This window comes from Callospermophilus lateralis (assembly GCF_048772815.1).
Source record: "Callospermophilus lateralis isolate mCalLat2 chromosome 11 unlocalized genomic scaffold, mCalLat2.hap1 SUPER_11_unloc_1, whole genome shotgun sequence".
Lineage (NCBI taxonomy): Eukaryota > Metazoa > Chordata > Mammalia > Rodentia > Sciuridae > Callospermophilus > Callospermophilus lateralis.
This window is the reverse complement of record NW_027510153.1, coordinates 3,320,072-3,337,305: the sequence shown is the minus strand read 5'-3', so window position 1 is coordinate 3,337,305 and position 17,234 is coordinate 3,320,072. Positions and strand designations below refer to the sequence as shown.

The 17,234-nt window shown below is 41.2% G+C and overlaps 1 pseudogene; it reads left to right on the top strand.

Annotated features, from left to right (window-relative positions):
• The window catches only part of LOC143385942 (E3 ubiquitin-protein ligase RNF213-like), a 28,459-nt pseudogene extending 17,757 nt beyond the window's left edge, over positions 1 to 10,702 (top strand).
• The last annotated feature ends 6,532 nt before the right edge of the window (positions 10,703 to 17,234 follow it).

Sequence of the window (17,234 nt, the reverse complement as noted above, 5' to 3'; positions counted from 1 at the left end):
TTCAAACTTTGGTCCATGTTCTCTGCATTTGTCCCAACAGTGAGATTCTGCCAGAAACTTGGATTGGCTGAAGACAGTGAAGGAAAGCCATGGGTCCATCAAGCTCTCTTCCCTGTCCCTGGCCACAGCAATCAACAGAAGAGGCATCAATGAGATCAGGGCATCCACAGGCAACCAGAAGGTGAGCCCTCCCAGATTCTAAGTATGGTGTTGGTGGCGTGCACTGGCCTGTTGCAGAGTCTGGGTTTCAGCCACCAGAAAATTGCTTCTAAACATGTTCTGCATCCTAGATCTCCCCAGATGCCATCCTGCACCTGATCCTCCCTGGGGGTCACAGTGGCCTGGAGCCAGATCACTCCTATACATTGGAAGACCTGAAGGATTTTTTAAATAAGCTGATGCTGATGTCTGGCAAGAAAGACCACAAGAGAATGGAAGTGAAGAGGTTTTCTGAGGTAAGCAGGTGCCCCTGTTTCCTCAGGCTGGGCATGCTCACTGCCCCACTGCCTGCAAAAGGAAACAGGCAGGGGTTGGCCTCTGGTGGACAGGGTGGCTCCAGAGAGTGTAGCTCATGGGTCTGCAGGGTGCACCTTGCCTGGAGCCACATCTGAGGTGGGACAGACCCTGGAGGCATCAGCTACTCCTTAACAGCATCAGAAAGATCTCACTACTGTTGGTCAATCCACTGCATTTAACAGGACGTGATCAGGTAGATACTCCTTAAGAAGAAGTATGAATGGCTTCATTTACTCTGTAAATTTGTAAAATCAAACATCTCAAGATTCTAATGGGCACTCTTCATCAAAACTAAAGTAACCAAGCCAGGTGTGATGGCACATTCCTGTAACTCCAGCAACTCAGGAGGTTGACACATGAGGATTGCAAGTTAAAGGCCAGACTCAGCAACTTAGTGAGATCTTATCTCAAAATAAAAAGGGCTGGAAACATAGCTCAGTGGTATGTTTCCATTCAATCTCCAGTACAAAAAAAAACTGAAGTAAATGTTGACACAGGTTATTGATTTATATAATAGTCTCTATCTCATGTAAAGGTTCTTTTCTTACAGTTTATTTGCACTTTACAATTGACATTTTTTTCCCCAGTGCTGGATAGAAAGCCAGGGCCTAGCACATACTAAGCAAGTGCTCTACCACTGAGCATAGCCCAGCCCACAGTCTACATTCTTATCTGCTACCTGATCTCTTCCTGAAGGTGGCTGCCCTCTCCCTAGGCTCATCATGTTTCCCAGTGACCCTATGGGAGGAGTGAACCCAAGCCGCTTGAAGTAGAACTCCTGTGTGTCTAGATTGGTATGTCCCCCTGCAGTAGCTCACTGTGACATCTGCCTCATGCCTCTGTTTCCCCCAGTTATTCTGCCATGTGCAGTGGCTTGTGCAAGCCTTCCTGAACCTATATTCTGTGAGAAACTTGCTGTTCCTAATCTGGACTGCCGAAGTCTACTGTTGCCCCAGGAATGGCATCTCCATCTGCATGGACTTCCACTTGGAGTTGGTAAGCCAGCTGACAGAGAGTGGGGATGTCACCCAGCTGCTGGAAGCCCTCTGTAGGCAGATGGAGCACTTCCTGGATGACTGGAAGGAGATGGTGAGTAGGAATTACAGGGAGCAATTCTACCTCAACTTCTACATGGCTGAGCGCCTGGTCCACCTGAGCACGGAGCTCAGGAAGCAGAGTCCCAGCAAAGCTGCCCTCATGATTCTGTCCTTCATCAAAGACAACTGCACCCCAGCTGACATCATAAGGGCCATTGAGGGGTTCAAGGAGGCCACCAGACACTGTGTAAGGACAGTGATGGAAGAATTACCACCATTGCAATCCTCTAAGATCAGTCTGGTGACCAAGCTGAGGGCTATCATGGAACAGTTCCTGGAAAGCATGAGAGTCTTTCTGCCTGGCTATCTGGACCTGGAGGCCCTGGGCTATTGTCTGGCTCACCTGGCCAGGATGGGTGACCCATGGAGCGGTCTCTCCATGAGGGCCTTCAGGCTGGCCAGCCCAACCTGGTCATGTGTGGCCCCTCTGAGGTGCTGTTGGCTGCCCTGGCCATCTACATGCAGGCCTCAGTCCATTACCTGCCCCACCTTCAATGAGGTACTACTCTGTACCCCAGGGACCATGTTTGAGTAGGTGGCCCTGCTCTTGCACCATGGCCTGGCTCCAGTTTCCTGAGGGCAAAAGGTCTGCAGCCTGTTATTCACAGACTAGTTGAGCTACAAGGTGGCCTGCCAGGCAAAGGCCCTATTCCATAGCCTGTGCACACAGTGTCCCTTAGAGGACTACCAGCTGGTGATGATATGTGACATCACAGGAATGCTGTTCCCTGCCCTCAGCTTTCAGCCAGCACAAAGTCCACCTCATCCCCCAAGCACCCTTCTGTGCCATCCAGGCCTACTTGGCACATCACTACCAGGTCCCAGTACAGACTTTGTTAGTGGCAGCTGTGTTCAGAGACCAGATGTGTGTGGGGATTGTGGCCCCTTGGAGAGAGAAGGAATAATGAGAGCCCTGGGGTGGGCAGGCAGTTTCTCAGGGCTTCCAAGTGACCCCTGCTTCTGTAGTAGTGGGCACCTCAGATAACACCCCTCTGCAGGTGGGAAAGTGAGTCTCAGGAGGGTCTGACTCCCTGCAATCAGTGCATCCCCTAGATTTTTTCTCCACCCAGGTTGCAATTCCTGGGAGCCTTGCTCCTCTCCTTGTGTGGACTTCTCTACACTTTTTTCCTGCATAACCTCCTTTGATCTTTTCCAGGTTGTGTTGAAAAACCAGCCTCTATCTCAGAGCAAAGCCTGTCCAAGGAAGGGACATGACCTTTGTCCTTGGAAAGACCCACAGAGCGCTCCTAGGCACATTCCCACCCTGCTAAGTGGTTTATCCACAAATAACAGGAGAGATCTTCTGTGCCAGGTTTCCCTGAGTCAGTCAGGCTGAGACCCATAGTAACCTCCAGGTGGAGACCCATAGTAACCTCCTAGCAGCCACCAATCAGCATGAAACAGGGAAATACCTGGGGTGCCAGATGACCCTCCCAGTAGTTTATGGTGTTGGGAAACCATGAAATTCAGCATGAACACCCCTCTTGGCTTAAACCAATCAGTTCAAATGAATCCCCCTTTTGTAGTTACCAATCACCCCTACCCAATTTGTTTCCGCCAGTGAATGTGCTAATCATGTTTTAGAGTTGTTATTTGATTTTCCCGCGGTGTGTGATGATTTGCTAAGAGATGCTATGATGTATGTGGGGGTTCCTGCCTTCTCCAAAGAATGTATAAAACTGCTGCAAACCCTGGGCTTGGGGCCTTTCAGTGTCACCAGTTGCTGTGTACATGCAGAGGACCGAGCTAGCTCGCAATAAACACCTCTTTGCTGTTTATATCGATCTTGGTCTCTGGTGGTTTTTTGGGGGTCCTGAATTCGAGCATAACAGTGTTGATGTGAGCAGAAGAGGCACAGCTGCTCTGGCTCCAGGAGAAGAGTGCCTTTGTACCTTCCCTTTAGTCACTGTTATGTTTCCTTGGAAAGAGGTGGTGACTTCCATTCTGTTGACTTCAACCTGTGAGCATCACTGAGCCCTTTCCAGACACAACCTGATCTCTCCTCCCCCAAGGAACATGCCTATGCTTTTACTTTATTACACTTCCATCACTGTCATCATGGAGAATGTGAGGATGCTGGGTGGGTGACAGCTCGGGACTCTGGCTTCATGGTGGAGTTGTTCTCTAATATGATGTTCTGTTGTATCAGTTTTAAATTTTATACAGAGAAGTAACTTTTAAAAAATTTTTTAACTGGGGATTAACCCCAGAGGTGCCCTACCCCAGCCTTTTTTATTTTATATTTTGAGATATGGTCTCACTAAGTTGTTTGGGGCCTTACTAGGTTACTGAGGCTGGCCTTGAACTTATAATGATCCTATCTTGGCATCCCAAGCTCCTGGGATTATACGCATGTGCCACTGCTCTTGGCAGAGAAGTAACTTCTAATATATCTGAATCTCTTCTTCTTGGATCCAGAGGCTTAGGATCTAATTTCCTTGTTTTAACATTACACGGAAATCTCTCTATGTGAAGAGACTGCATGAAAAACTGAAAAAGAAATTCATCAGTGAAAATGTGCCTTTAAAGATTGTTCAGTGACTGACTCTCAGGTGGATGAGGGCCAGGTCCTGGGCTCCCTGCTTTCTTTGTGGGATGCTCAGTATTGGAAAACACCCATGATATTCCACTTTGATGTGACTGCTTTGGTAAGTGTCCACATTGCAACTGAATGGCTACATCAGAAGTCTCACATTCCCAGGGCCCCATCTGCTTCTCTTTGTATGAAGAGTCCTTTCCTTCTTCACTTGCCTGTAGTAAGTACCCTTCTCTCAAAGAAGAAGACAGGAGGGTGCTGGGGTTTGGGAAGAATGGTTGGCAATTGTGTATTTTCAAACCCGTGCTTCTATGTCTTTAGGAACAGACTGGAACTTGGGTCTTTCTTTTCAAAATCCTCATTTTGCAATACCTAATGGATATAAGTGGGAAAATGTGGCTTCAGAACCTATTCCATTTATATATCATTGAAATTCCAGAAGGAAACTCAGTACTGCCAAAAAGGTCTACAAAGCTGGTATTTACACAAGGCATTTGATTCTGTGGCCTGTAGCCTGGGTTGACACATCTTGATTGTTTTCCACTTTCACCTTAGGGGAGCTATGAGTACATGTAAGGGAAAATGCATGCTTGGGCTTAAATCTTAATGATATCTATAATGATGATACTCTCGTGTTGATTGATAGCATCTTGGATTTGTCTGGATATGTCAGATTGGTCCTATGTCTGGGTTGAATCCCAGGCATTCTGAGTGTGGGAAATTCCTCTGTTGATGGCCACTGTCTCCCTTACTGCTAGTGAAGATGGCATTGAGACTTCATTTATGGAAATCTGTTAGCTGAGACTGCATGAAAACTTGAAAAAAATAGTTCAACTGTGAAAATGTGCCTTTTGTTGCACATGTGTTCATGCATGGTGGAGAGATGAAGCCACAGGATGGGAAATAGCTTTCTGGTTCATAATGCAGCTGCCATAGTTGAGGTTCTGTAATGCTCTAACATGCAGATGCCAGCCTCTGTGAACAAGAGGCTGCAGAAAGCCACGCGTATTCAAGTGACTGTTTTCATAAAGGCCTATCCACAGGAGACCACATGGAGGGTTAACACATATCGGCGTCTTTCAGGAAAACAAATTCTAACTTCTATTTATGTCTCTTCTTTGCAGAATCCACATGTCCCTCAGTTCAGTTTTTTTGACATCTTCCCCAGAGTCACCTGCAAACCTCCAAAGAAGTGACAGCTATGGAGCTGAGCCCTGAGAGGAGCTTCATAGAGCCTGGAATAGATGAGAGAGAGTTCTGCAGTGCTACTTCCCAAAGACCTTTCCAATATTTAAAAAGATTCCATCAAAACAAAACCTAGACACATTTCAATATCAAGAAGACTCAGTGGAGTGCATCCAGCACCTTCTAATATATTGTGGGGTCATAAACCCCTCGTGGTCTGAGCTCCAGAACTTTGTTTGGTTCCTCAACTCTCAGCTCAAGGACTGTGAGGCCTCTGTGTTCTGCAATGCAGACTTTACTGGAGATATACTACAAGGCTTCAAGAACTTTGTGGTTACCTTTATGATTGTCATGGCAAGAGACTTTGCTACACCAACACTTCATACTTCTGACCAAAGCCAAGGGAAGCACACAGTCACCATGGATGGGGTTGATGAAGAAGAACTTGCCCCATTCACTCTCTGGAGGAGGTGGGAGTCAGAGCCTCACCCATAGGTGTTCTTCAATGGTGACCACGAGACCATGACATTCATAGGCACCATCTCTGGGCAAATGAGAATGGCAACATTGATGCCATCAACCATCTCAATGGGGAGATAATCAGGAAAGATGCCATGACAGAAGAACTGTACAGGGGGTTGTTACTTCAGGGGGTTTCCTTCAATGTTGACTTTGATAACCTACTCAGACATGAGAAACTCTTGAGACTCCTGCCAGCTACTAGGAATTCCTCAGACCCTTATCCCTGATGAAGCATATGATCTTACAATGGACAACATGCTCAAGATTCTGGCCATTTAAATGTGGTTCTGGTGTGGGATCCCAGTTATCATCATGGGAGAAACCGGCTGTGGGAAAACCAGGCTCATTAAACTCCTTAATGATCTGCAGCATGCTGATGCCTGGGCTAAGACCATAAAACCGGTCAAGGTCCATGGAGGAACAACTGCAGCTTTGATTCACTCCAAAGACTTAGAGGCTGAGAAAACTTCCTTATCCAATAAGAACCAACAGCAGTTAGACACCATCTTGTTTTTTGACAAAGCCAACACAACAGAAGCCATAAGCTGTATTAAGGAAGTCTTGTGTGACTATACTGTGGATGGCCAGTCCCTGGAGGAGGACTCAGGCTTGCACATACATCATAGCTGCCTGCAATTCTTACAGGAAGCACTCCCAATAGACCATCTGCCATTTGGAGTCAGGTGGTTTGGGATACAGGGTCAGTTCAGAGAAGACAGCAGACAGGCTGTGCTCAATTCCCCTCAGACAGCTGGTGTACCATGTTCACACCCTGCCCCTGAGGCTGATTCCTCTAGTGTGAAATTTTGGGCAGCTAAATAGCACTGCTGAAAAGCTCTACATCCAGCAGATGGTGCAGAGACTGTTGGACTACATCAGGATCAGTGAGGATGAGACTCATGTGATCACAGAAGTGCTCTCTGCCTCTCAGAGGTTCATGAGCAACACTGAAAGTAAGTGCAGTTTTGTCAGCCTCTGGGATGTGGAGTGCTATTTGAAGGTGTTCACTTGGTTTCATGGCTGCAGCAAAATGCTATTGGTGAAGCTGAACACCTTTATCTGTGAGATCAGTGTCAGCAAAAATAACTTCAGGAGAGACCCCATCTTCTGTTCTCTGGTGCTGGATGTGGGGGTCTGTTACCATGAATCCATAAAGGAGAAGGAATCCTACTGCAGAGCCATTTGCAGGTATTTTCCACAACCATATGATGACAGAAGGGTCATCCTGGATGAGATCAGGCATGTACAGGGTCTTTTCCTGAGTGAGATGCCTCTGAGAAAAACCATAGCCAGGAACCTGGCTCTGAAGGAGAACTTCTTCATGATTATCATCTGCACTGAGCTAAAGATACCCCTCTTCCTGGTGGGAAAGCCTGGCACCTCCAAATCTCTTGCCAAGACCATCATGGCAGATACCATACAGGCCCAGGCCTCACACTCCACTCTATTCCACAGCCTGAAGCAGATCCACCTGGTGTCATTCCAGTGTACCCTCCACTGCACCCCACAGGGCATCATGAACACCTTCAAGCAGTGTGCTCACTTTCAGCAGGGGAAGGACCTGCAGCAGTATGTGTCTGTGGTGGTGTTGAATGAGGTTGGCTTGGCAGAAGATTCCCCGAAAATGCCCCTGAAGGCTGTGCACCCATTGCTGGAAGATGGGTGCACTGAAGGTGACCCTAACCCCCACCAAAAAGTTGGCTTCATAGGTATTTCCAACTGGGCCCTTGACCCTGCCAAGATGAACCAGGGTAATTTGTGTCCCACGGCAGCCCCAGTGAGAAGGAGCTCATAGAGAGTGCCAGAAGGATCTGCTCTTCAGACAGTCTGGTGCAGGACAGGGTCCAAGGGTACTTTGCTCCTTTTGCCAAAGCCTATGAAGCAGTGTGCAGCAGGCATAACAAGGAATTTTTTTAGGCTTCACAACTATTATAGCCTCATCAAGATGGTCTTTTCCACTGCCAGAGCATCTAACAAGAAGCCTTCTCCACAGGATATAGCACAGGCAGTCCTTCAGAACTTCAGGGGCAAAGGTGACATCTCTGCTTTGGACATCTTCATGGCCAATTTACCTGCGGCCGTGTGCGTGGGAGAGGTCAGTCAGCACCCTGGAACTCATCAAGCAGAGTTGGGGAACTGGAAGAAGCTGAATCCCGCTACTTGCTCATACTGACCCAAAACTACATGACCCTGCAGATCCTGCAGCAGTCATTCTTCAGTGAGGACCAGTAGCCTGAGATCATCTTTGGTTCCAGTTTTTCCTGGGATCAGGAGTACACCCAGATCTGAAGAAACATCAACCAGGTGAAGATCTGCATGAAGACAGGAAAGATGGTGGTGCTGCTGAACCTGCAACACCTCTATGAGAGCCTGTACAATGCACTCAACCAGTACTACATCTACCTCGGGGATCAGAAGTATGTGGACCTTGGGCTTGCCACTCATCATGTCAAGTGTCGGGTCCACCCTGACTTCCACCTGCTTGTCATTGAGGAGAAAAATATGGTGTACGATCAGTTCCCCATGCCCCTCATGAACCGGCACTACCTGGACCTCAGCTCAGTGCTGCAGGGGGTGGCAAAAGAACATCATGCAGGAGCTCATGCAGTAGGCAGAGCAGTTTGCTGATGTGAAGGCCCATCAATTCCTTGCTGGGCACAAGTACAGCCCTGCTGATGTTTTTACCAGCTTCCATTCCGACACCTATGCCTCCATGGTACTGCAGGCTGTGAAGAGGCAGGGCCCTGGGGACCTGATGGAGGAGATGTACCACAGGGTGTCTGAGGAGACCAAGCTGATTCTACTGTATTGTGCCACACCAGATGCTGTGGTGCAGCTTAGCATCTCCACTCTGGGCTCATTTGTGGTGCAGGCGCTGTAACACAAATACTGGAACAAGCAGAGCACCACTCTTTTGCAGATTTCCTCCAGGCCCATCTTCACAATGTGGACCTGGAGAACCATGCCATCTTCACAGAGGTGACTACCCCCACAGCCTTTTCTTTTTCTCTTTCACCCATGAACCCTCTATCTCCAGTGCCAGAAGGTCTCAACTCTGTTTAAGGCACTATTCAGTTTGGGAAACCCGTATGTCCCTCCATGTTAGGCACAATAAGGATAAGTCCATTTTGGCCTCTCTCACATGTTTGTGAGCAGAGCTCTATTCTGAGAGCAGTACAGAGCACAACGTTCAGTTCCCAGAATACTGGGCCCACCTGGGATATAAGTGATTGGCCTGCTTCTCATCCTTGGACAGCCTAAGAGTAAAGGATGAGGATGCCTCCCATTCAGATGCCCTTAGTCTCATAGGTGAAAGCTGTGCAGCCATGTGGGGGAATAAATCATAGTTGGTTCTCCTTAAAAGACATCTCCTGGGCTTGCCATGAGGGCTGGCTGGGTAGATGTCAGAGGCAGAGGCCTCCTTGATGCACAGGTGTTGAGTCTGAATCTGCATCTGTGCAGGAGTCTAGGAAGGGACCGCTGACAGAGCTTGAAATTCAGGCTGTGAGTGCCGGGTTGTGGAGATGGGACAGGTGGAGAGACATGTGGAGGGGCTTGTGGACAGCCTTGAGCTTGATCTTGACTGCACAGAGAGGAGCTATAAAGGAAAGTGTATGTAGACATGCCCTAATGGCTGGGTGATGAAAAGACAGTGGTGTAAGAGAGTGACATTGAGAGGAGGGATCTGTCAGGAAGCTTCTGGCATGGTGCAAACTGCAAATGGTTAGCAGGCAGTGTGGCTGGGCTAATCATCAATTCCATGGAGGGGTGGCAGGAGGTGGAGGACAGCCTTCCTGAGCTCATTGCAGCTTTGTGCAATCATCATGGAGACCCCAAGAAGTGGCAATGTGTTTGGGAGCCAGTGGTAACATCTGTTTTGGATAGGTTTGGATGTCTGCTGTGTGGTTGGATGTAGGAATGACAAGCTTGTCAGTAAGGCCAGGTCCAGAGAAGGGGTCTGGAGCCAGGCAGAGTGGCACATACCTGTAATCCCAGTGGATTAGGAGGTTGATGCAAGAGGATTGAGAGTTCAAATCCATCCTCACAACTTATGGAGGCCCTAAGTAACTTAGCAAGACCCTGTCTCAAAATAAAAATTAAAAGGAAGGGCTGGGTTATTGCTCAGTGGTTTAACCCCTGCATTGTTCCCTGGTACCAAAAAAATGGGGTCTGGATAGCTGAGATCCTATGTGCCTGGGAATGTCTGGGTTTTCACCATGGGATATGGTCCATGGCAGAGAATGGAAAACTACTGAGGGGAAAGAGAGTTGTCAGTGGCTAACTCCATTTGATAGCATGAAGTCAGATTACAAGATGTAATGGCATTGTTCTGGGCCCTAAAGGGTCAAAAGGCTCTCAGGTAGGGTCCAAAGCTGGAAGAGAGACATTGGAATCTCAGAAGGAGATAAAGGCTTCTTTTAGTCAGGGCAAGTCTTCTTTCTGCCATCTATTAGCCCTGGAGGTCCTGCTTGCCTCAGCCACTCCTTGTATATAAAAACTGCTCTGGGTTGGGCTTCTTCCTGTCTGAGTGCCCACTGGCCCTTGGTTCTGACCTGGTGCTCTGTGCCCTTACTTGAATTCCAGCTGATGACTTGTGTTCCCATGTTTCATGCCCATGTTCAGATGCCCTTAGTGTCATAGGTGAAAGCTGCGCAGCCAGGTGGGGGCATGGATCATAGTTGGTTCTCTTTAAAAGACACCTCCTGGGCTGGCCTTCTCCAGACTGCTGATGAGCCATGACTGCTAGGCCCTATGGGTAGAAGTGAAGGGCTTGGCCCTGAAACTTGTGATCTTGTCACTGCAGCAGTTTGACACTGAGTACTCATTCCTCAAGGAAGTTTGGTGAGGTGTCATACCTGCCCATTACCCTTGGCCCCTGCCCTGGGAATGTAGTGTGGCATGCCAGAGTGTGGTAACCACTAGTAAGGAACTCTGATTACTATGAGAGGGTCATTGCTCAGCCTCCTGATATGTGAATACTTACCAGTGACTTCAATTTTTAAAAATTTTCAAGACAGTTCCATTTATTTTTCATGGAACACTCTATTACTAGATATTTTATTAAACTTATGAGTAGACTTTAAGATCATGAATAGGGTATGAAAACATAAGGGAGAGTAAAACAGTAATATTAGAAAATTGATATACTTCAAATATCATGCACTTATCTGCTTGTGCATAACAATGAAAAAATTCAGTTAATTTCAACATCTACTTAGTATCATCATGTAAATCAATCATAGGTAATGCATTTTTTTTCTTAAACTTCTGACATTCTAAAAGAGGGAAAATAATGGACACATGCACAAAAGTGGCACAATGAATGATCTAGAAAATACCCAGATAAGGAATGTAGAGGCAGAAGAGAGCAATGCATTTAAATGATATTTCACAAAAGAGATAAAGGATTAATTATACCTTGATGGTAGTGGATTGCTGGAGAAAAAGTGCAAGATAAAGAGAATGAATCCAAAGTTTGGACAGGAGAAAAAAGCTGACTTCTGGGAAGCTGGGCTGACTTAGGTCTGGATTTATACTGGAGTATGGGGAGATAAGGTCAGACTGATAAAGGTTGGGATCATATTACAGGATTGTTTAAAACACTTGTGAAATTCTGATATCAAGTCATAGACCCAAGATACATATCAAACTGTGTTAGATGGTAGGCATACTTACTTAAATCCCACCATTCTAGGAGACACAGTTGGCATGGGGTATAAGTGAAAATGTTTTTAAGTTACCCTCTTTAATAAAATGGTAAGTAAAGAACTTCCCAATTTTATGGTTTATTTTTTATTGTTTCTTTTCACTTGTATATGACAGCAGAATCCATTTTGATACAATTATACAAGCATGGAGTATATCATAGTCTAATTAGAGTTCCATTATTAGGTATTTGGTGGTGAAATTCACTGTGTTGTTTTCATATATGTACGTGGAAACCTATGTCAGATTAATTCCAATGTCTTTACTTCTCTTATTCCCCTTCCCATAACAAAATTCCCCATTGTCTAATCTACTGCACTCCTATTCTTCCTTTACTACCCCCTAATTGTGGGTTAGCTTCCACCTATCAGAGAAAACATATAAACTTCAATGTAGAAACACCTACTATATAAAAGTAAATTTTCAAATCTTTTAAAATTAGTTAAACATAATATATTTTATGGCCTTCAAGTATGCATCATTCTTGAATATTTCAATACAGATATATTATTTTTTGAACTAAGAGCATTTCCCTGGAAACCATTTACATAATAGATGAAATTAATAATATCTTTAACAATTAAAACTATAGGCCATCAATAACACTGAAGTTATGTGTATACAGATTATGAAGACCTTATTAATTTGGACCCTTAAGTAATCTCTACTGCAGATCTAAACTAAAATTTTAAGTAAATTTAATAAAATTAATTCAAACAAGATTCAATTGTCAAGAGATTGTTAAATTTATTGAGCATTACCATAGATTTAAACCAATTCATTCAATTAATATTGGGTATTTTTAAAGAAGGAACATCTTATTATGTTATAATCACCTCCATAAATGGGGATTAGAGCCACTGTAGAATATTTATCTATGGATTTTTAATGTAACTATCCTGTTTATTGCAAGGAGCTGTTAACCAAAATTAATAACCCTAATTATATGCAACACCTGCAATATGTATCATTAAATAAAATTATACATGCACTTTAAAAATATATTTTTGAAGGATGTAGAGTTATAATTTACTGTAGTTAAACAAAATCATATTTTGCCTTATATTAAGTTTTATGTAAAAATGATGTTTTACTTGGGAGCTAAAGAGCATTGTCATTTTTGAGAAAGAATTTATCTGTGATCTCACATTTTCATCTTCATATATAATGAGCATTTTGGCTATGGTCTATGATTAAAAAGAGGAAATTATTTTTATAGGATGATCACATATAATTTAACATCATTATCAGGTATTATAGTTATAAAGTCAATGAAATAATTAAGGAATACTTGATTGTAGTATTTGAAATTACTATCAAACTATGCTTAGTATTTCTAGAAAATAAATAAACTTGTTTTATACTCATTATTACTGCTTAATATTTGCCTGTTGTTCTCATAAACTACAAGATTCACAAGGTTTATTTTTTAAAAATAATCTTTAGTCAAGACCACAAAAAGTAAGGAATTTGATTCTGAACAAAATGAAGTTATATATTTCTATCATATGGTAGTTGAATATGTATTATGCTGTATTCTAAAATAAATATAACTTTGAATTAAAATAATGCATTAAAAAGCATTCAGTGATCAAGCTTTTCTTATATTCCAGGAATGGAGCCAAGATACAGGGACCCAATTTTGAAAAGATGAAAACATCCTTAAAGCATTTGTAATGTAAATGGATATGAATTCTATAATATTTTCCATAAGGTAGTTATTAATTGATTATCTTATTTCTAGAGTAAGAGAAGTTTTATTGTATGAGAATTGAAAGTTGGTTGAAATGTAAACACCAACATTTCAGTAATGTGAAAGAGAGAAAACAGTTTTTTTTTATAAACATATCTTTATTTACATAAAAATAAATAATATAGGCAAATATTCTAATAACATTTAAATTATTATCCCTAAAAGTTAGGGATAATAATTTAAATGTGAATTATTTCATGAATTTTTCAATACAATAAATTTGTATTATGTTTATAATTAGCAAATAATCTTGTAAAAGGAAGACAGAGATGTCCAATTCAAAGATAGCTAAGTATATTTGTAATGGGGAAATGAGAAATAGTTTCAGTATGTCTATCACAGGCCGATCCTCAAGAGAAATCAATCCTAAAACATCTTTTTCTCATAGGCATATATCCTTGAGGCCTATAACAGAATAATGGGTAAATAGGAACAAAAACAGAGTTGGCATATTAAGAAAGAAGACTCCTGAACTCTCAGATCCCCCATTTAATTAAACTTTCCTTTGATTCCCTCAGGAACTAGCAGATTTTGCATATTTGGCCTCTATATATTGATTTTAGGTTAGTGCTGGTTAAAACTGATTTTTTGTCCTTTGCAATCATATACATACTCAAATCAATGAATAAAGCAGAGTAATATATACATTGGTATACAATATTGATGATGTTAATTCTAATATATCATTATACAAAATTAAATAATAAAAATCATGTTTGTTTCTTCAAATTACATGTTGTTATTTATTCATTTTTTTCTCTTTTTCCAGTACTGGGTTTTAAACCCTCTCATGTTCTATAGTAGATACATAAAATGCTACATTCTCAGTCTTCCTTCCTCCCTCCCTCCCTCCCTCCCTCCTTTCTTTCTTTCTTTCTTTCTTTCTTTCTTTCTTTCTTTCTTTCTTTCTTTCTTTTCTTTTCTTTTCTTTTCTTCTTTCATTATTTCCTTCTTTCTTTCTTTCTTTTTTTTTCTTTTCTTTCTTTCTTTTCTTTTCTTTCTATTTTGAGAGAGTATCTCATTAACTTTTCCAGGCTGGGCTCAAACTTGTGATTCTTCCTCTTCAGCTTTCCAAGTCCCTGGAATTTCAGGAATGTCTCTCCACATTTATTATATGTTTTCATGTAAAGATGGAAAAAGGACCTCTAAAACATACATAAGAGTTTTGTAATTCATAATACTGTACCAGTAGTTTTTTATGTTTTAGAATACATCTTCCATTCTATTTTAGTATCACAATCCAGTTTAGCTCTGTGATCCTATTTTGTTTCTATGACAATGTTTTACATAATTATTAATACCTATGTTTCTTATGGATATTTATGATGTAGCCACCGTGGGTCAAATGCTGTATTTGGACCATATGCCAAACTCTTATTTTATCATTAAGTATTTCATACAAATCTAGATAAAGTTTTACAAAAACAAATTAATAAGCGTCTTTTATGGTAGAGATTTTATAAAGGGAAACTTCAAATAGATCTGCATTATAGCTGTAAGGCACAAAGAACATATCCTACTGATAGAATTATATCCAAGAGTATCTTACTCTATACATAACACACAAACCGATAGCATAATTTAATTCATGAGTTCACTTACTTTTAGACAAGAATCTAAAAGTAATACCAAATAAACTCATTAGATTTAATGATAAATTACTGTTTCAATTCTCCATATTTATTCTGTTAATACAGTTCTTTGCTTTGACCATATAAATAGTGTACCCTAAAAGTTCCTATTTTTGAAGAAACTGAAGGTTTCCTGAGATTGCAGTCTTATAAGAAGTAATAAGTTTAACTGTGCTAAATGTATTTCTGGTGGTCTTTGGTTGATGGACATTGACAATAATTCATATTCACATTTTATAGAAAAAGGAAAGCAAATTTAAGAGAGAATTTTATGCTTATAAAAGAGCTCATTAATGTTAGATCTTCAAGAAATATGTTAAATAATCTAGTTAACCTAATCAATTAATAGATGCGACAACTGATAAAGGAGAGGGATAAATGACATGATTGTTGTACAGATATTATTAATATTAAAATTGGAATATAAAGTATTTTCTCTTAATTATAATTCTATTTATTGTAATAAAAATTCTGCTGTCACAACAAACGTAACATAATATCAGTGATTATGACTGAAAGAACTTCAATTTAATGATAGTAAAATAAATTTTTCATGAAAAATTTTAACTTATATTTTTTTTTAATTTCTCAGAATAGAATTGTCCCTTACACAATGTATTTATGAACTTACCAAAGATTAGTCTCTTTTTTAAAGACCTTTAGATTCAATCTGCAGCATTAAATCTTCCCTACATATCCCACCTTCTGGTTTAGGGGTTGTATTCTATGTTATGGTAGGAGTGCTACAAGAAGAGGACAATTAGAAAAAGTCAACTTGAAGATGTGCTGTTTTTGTAAAGATCTGAAATACATAATGGAGTTAGTCATGGAAAGTTTTTTTATTCATTTTACTTGGTTTATTTTAGTCATGCATAATGTTAGAATTTATTTTGACATAATTGTAAAAAGCATTGAATATGGTTTGCTCTAATTTAGTCCCCAGTAGTCTGCTTTCCTTTCCTTCTCCCTCCCCTGTTCCTTCCCTCTACTCTTGTTATCTTTCTGATGTTTATAGTTGATTTTTGTTTGTTTGTTTTTAATTAGCATCTTGTGAATGTATTTGATGGTGAGATTCATAGGAGGTTTGGAGAGAGCATTTTCAGGTCAGAGAAATAAAAATAGAAAGTCCCTTGTAAGGTATATTGAGGAATGGCAAAGGGCCACTGTGAATTAACAAGAAGATACTACATAAAATTGAGAAAATAGGTTCAGAGAGGAAAGCAGCCAAGGGATTTATAATAACATACCCCATCTTAAGAATGTGGCTGTTGGCAATAATCCATGCAGAAGGTAAAATTAGATGTCAGTTCTTGTCCCACAGTTCTGTGAAAGGAACAAGAGCTGGAAACTCTGATACTTATCCTTTTCTCAATGATCGATCAACCAGTTAAATAGATAAGCACAGAAGTGGAGAGGTGAACTCAAGAGTACAAGAATCAACATTCAAGATGGCTGAAGAGGAAAAATGAAAGGGATTTCTGCTTCTGTCTCAAAGTTCTAGGTCTTGAACAAATTGCAAATATTTCCATGTAACCTGAATTTTAGCTTTACTGAGAGGGAAAAGTATGTGACAAAAGGTACTGTGTAAGGTGGGAAGAAACCATGCCTGATTAATGCACAGAGTCTGCAGTCAGTGTTATCTACACATTTTTTTTTATTCAGACATACTACCTAGCTAAATCTGAAAATACCTCATGTGGTATAAAGAATGATGTGTGATGGAAACTGAAAATGCTGGTACTCCAAAAATCCTAACTACATTTAAAATGTTGTTTTGAAATCAAAATAGAAACTTAGTCTTAAAAATCTGTAGATAATAAAAATGCTTAAAACTAATTATGACTCATTATATTATTTCAATCATGTATTCCATCCATAAATATATAACATCTGAACATACATGTCTCTATTATATGAATATATGTATGTGTGTGTGTGTGTCTGTGTGTATACCTACATTGAGAGAAAATCCATGGGAAAAAATTTTTCTTCAATACAGTGAATTGAAAAAGCACATTTTTCCCCCCAAGGTAGGAGAAATCCTCACTTGCTATTGTTGGAAAGATCAGCCTTGACAGCAGGAGGTACACCTTAAACTTAAAATGTGTCATTGTTACATACAAGGTACAGGTTAAAAGATGTTGTAATAAAACTAGACTTGTGTCATTTCTGAAATCAGTATATCATTGACCCAAAAATCATAGTCCATAACATTACCTTGGGTCAAGGTGATTCACAGTGCCATACTTAAAATTCTTATTCATGGAATGAAATCTGTTGTGTACACT